Consider the following 3,645-nt stretch of genomic DNA (forward strand, 5'->3'; position numbering starts at 1 on the left):
GTTATAATTGAGGTACATGAACACTGACCATGGAGGATAGCAAAATAAAGAAAGGATAGTTTAGGTATGAACTTCAAACAAGTAAGTCTTTTGCTAGGTAGTTGAAAGCAGGGCTAAAATAATGCAATGCAGGGAGCAGCACTGGGGAGCAAGGAGTCCCTTTCCTGCTGTCTTTGAATCTAGACAAGTAAGAGGAGGAAAAGCCTACTTTGTCTTCTGTAGTGATGGAGTTTCTACAGCTTCTCTCTCTTTTGGAAAAGATGCTTTTCAGGAAATGATATATTTTCACTGTCAACAAAGTACACGGCATCTCTAACGACTATACTTCAGCAGATTTCAGGTGTCATGGGCTTATAGTTTCAGAAAGCTCCCACTAAGTAAAGAACTTGCATTGTTTCAGTGCATAAGATTTGCAAGCCAGTTTTTCTGGCTATGTAAGACATTAGGAATCACTTTTCCTTAAAACATGAATTTCTTGGTAATACAATGCTATGAGTTGAATTGTGTCCCCTTTAAGAAAAAGGTAACACTGAAGTTCTAACCCCTAGTACTTCAGAATGTGACTTTATTCGGAAAGAGTCTCATTACAGAAATAATGTAAAATGAGGTCATTAGGATGAGTCGTAATCCCATACAACTGTTGTCATTATAAAGAGAGGAGGTTTGGACATAGAGACAGACATGCATAGAGGGAAGATGATGTAAAAGACAGAGACACAGGGAGAATACTATATGAAGATGAGGGCATAGATTGTTGTGATATATCTACAAGTCCAGGATTGCCAGCAAACCACCAGAAGCTGGGAGAGAGGCATGGAACAGATTCTCCTTCACCACCCTCTGAAGGAACCAACCCTATTGATACCTTAATTTTGAACATCTAGCCTCCAGAACTATGATACAATACCTTTCTATTGTTACAAGACAGCCAGTTTTTGGTACTTTGTTATGCAGCTTTAAGAAACCAATATATAGATAACACAAAAATGTTATTTAACATTTTTATTTAATGTTATTTTCTAGTATAAAAGAAAAAATAGAGTAAATTTCTAAAATATCACTATTTTTATTAAAAAGCAATTGCTTTTAGTCAGAAAAAATGTGTAGCAAATACCTTTATGTTTGAGCAAATATCTTTATGTCTGAGCAAATACTCTCATGTTTCCACAAGTAATAGTTACAGTAAGACTTATCAAAATATTTCTATTTTCTGTCTCCACCTTTTCTCTGAACTGCAGATCATTTTATATTAACTCCTTAATTTGATTATTAGCCAATGTGAGAGAGTAATCCTTCTTGCAATAGATCCCAATGCACCATGGATATCCATACCCAATCCAAACTGCAGTGACTTTAATATCCATCTTCTTTCTGAATTTTCTATAATGATGAAGTATTTGAAGCTTAAGCTGAAGTAAATCCAGGCTCATTTGAATCCTTGACTCCTCCTTTTTCAACATTAGCTATTCTCAGTTAGACCCAGATGAAAGTCAACCATTTATGACTTCTGTCAAAACTAGAAGCAGTTTTGCTGACTAATCGATAGCCAAATAGAATTTCTACTGGAAAAAAATGCTTTGTTATTTAAACATCTATTCTATATTTGAGCAATTTCCATGATAAGACTTAGCCATTTTTTTCCTTGATGGTAATATTACCCTCAATACTAAGTACTGAAAACATTGCCTAAATGCTTTAGATCAGAAGATGAGAAAACTAATTATTTCTAAATGACTTAATTTTAACTGTCTGTCTATATGTCTCACTCTTGTTTCCCTTCCCTGAACAAGGAAGAAGAAGTTTATTTTATTTAATCTCATGCCAATGACTAAGAGGAACTTGTTACTAGGGACAGTATTTTCTCCCAAATTGAGATTACAGAGCACTCTCTTTGCAAGAAACTTTGACTTTAATGAAAGTGCACCTGAGCCCAGGCATATTTGATCACTCTTTCCATATGTTAAAAAGAGTCCTCTTTCTTTCTGGAATTTTGATTGCAACTGTAAACACTGGCAACATTTATTTGCTTCACATCACTTTCTAAATATATTAACTGTAGGAAAAGGAAACTTGTCCAGAGAAAACGTGAATGAAAAAAAAAAAAATACTGAAAATAGGGGTAGCATAAAATTAATGTGTTGTTACATCAAATTGATAATTTTAGCTAAATGAATATTTTATTTGATGAATTTTATTTAATTTAGATGAATTACACATTTGTGTCATTTTTAAAATCCCAGAGTTTCTGTTCTTCATACAATAAAGATATAAGAAACAACTGAAAATACACACACATTACTTTTCTACCTTTTTAGAAAAAAAATATTTTTCCAAGTATTTCTAAAGTATCTTAATCTACAGTTCACAGCCACAAGCAAATACAAATAAATTCATGTTAGAGCTGGAGGAAGTTTTACAAATTTGTAAGGGGTAAGAAGAGAACATAACCAAGGTCTGGTCTCAGGTAACAACATGGGACTGAGACAATTGTATATTTCAACCCATCCATTAAAGTTAATTAACTAATCCTGTATACATTTGGGGTATAAAACATAGTAAAGATATGCTTATTATCTAGAAGGCTGTCATATATACTTGAAGATGAAGTGCTAACCTCTTTCTCAAATTCCAGTTACATTTTTCCGACTATGAGACATTTGGAAGAGGAAAGGTTCTGTTGATTTTCCTCCAGAGGAATAAAAACATCACAAGCTTTGTTAATATCCTGCCTGAGAAAGTGATGTGTAAAAATGAATACTCTGAGGTGTCTTTACTAACAACATTTCTAGGTTTTCACAAGAGGAAATATTTCATAGGCACTGGCATCCAGCTGTGTGGAGTAATAAGGAAACCAGCAAAAGACACCTGAAAAATATTGCTGCGAACCTTTAATTCATGATCAGTTTGGGAATTTGAGAAAAAGGATGTAAATTTCACATATATTTTAGGAATCAAATAGTCTTGATGTCAATCCTGACTTCATAATTTAAAAACTGTAGGAAAAGTTTAGGAAAACTTACAAAAATTTTCGTATCTTCTTTTTATGCCTCATTCTTTCAGAGATAAAAAGTGGAAAATATCACAAATTATAGGTAAATGGTGGAAAATTCACTTGTGATGATTAAATAAGGTAATTTCTATAGTACAGTTAATTTTCAAGACAGTAACAGTTAATCCGGACCAGTTATTCAGTTACCCTAATCCAGACAAGGAAATCCCATTGGTAAGAGTCAATCCACACACACATACACACACACACACACACACACACACACACACACACACACAAAGGGAAAAAAAAAGAAGGTGTCAGTCCTGTCCATTTTCTGTTAAAGGAATACATAAAAGCCTGAAATTGTTTGAATTAGGCAGGTCCAAGTTAGAATCCTGACTTAACCACTTAATATATTTGGGTATAATGCTTATTTTCTTTTTTGCCAAAATGAGGATAATAAACATACCGATTTCATAGGATATACTTTTTTTTTATTATTATTATACTTTAAGTTCTAGGGTACATGTGCATAACGTGCAGGTTTGTTACATATGTATACATGTGCCATGTTGGTGTGCTGCACCCATCAACTCGTCAGCACCCATCAATTCATCATTTATATCAGGTATAACTCCCCAATGCAATCCCTC

This window comes from Piliocolobus tephrosceles, chromosome X (assembly GCF_002776525.5).
Source record: "Piliocolobus tephrosceles isolate RC106 chromosome X, ASM277652v3, whole genome shotgun sequence".
NCBI classification, from domain to species: Eukaryota; Metazoa; Chordata; class Mammalia; order Primates; family Cercopithecidae; genus Piliocolobus; species Piliocolobus tephrosceles.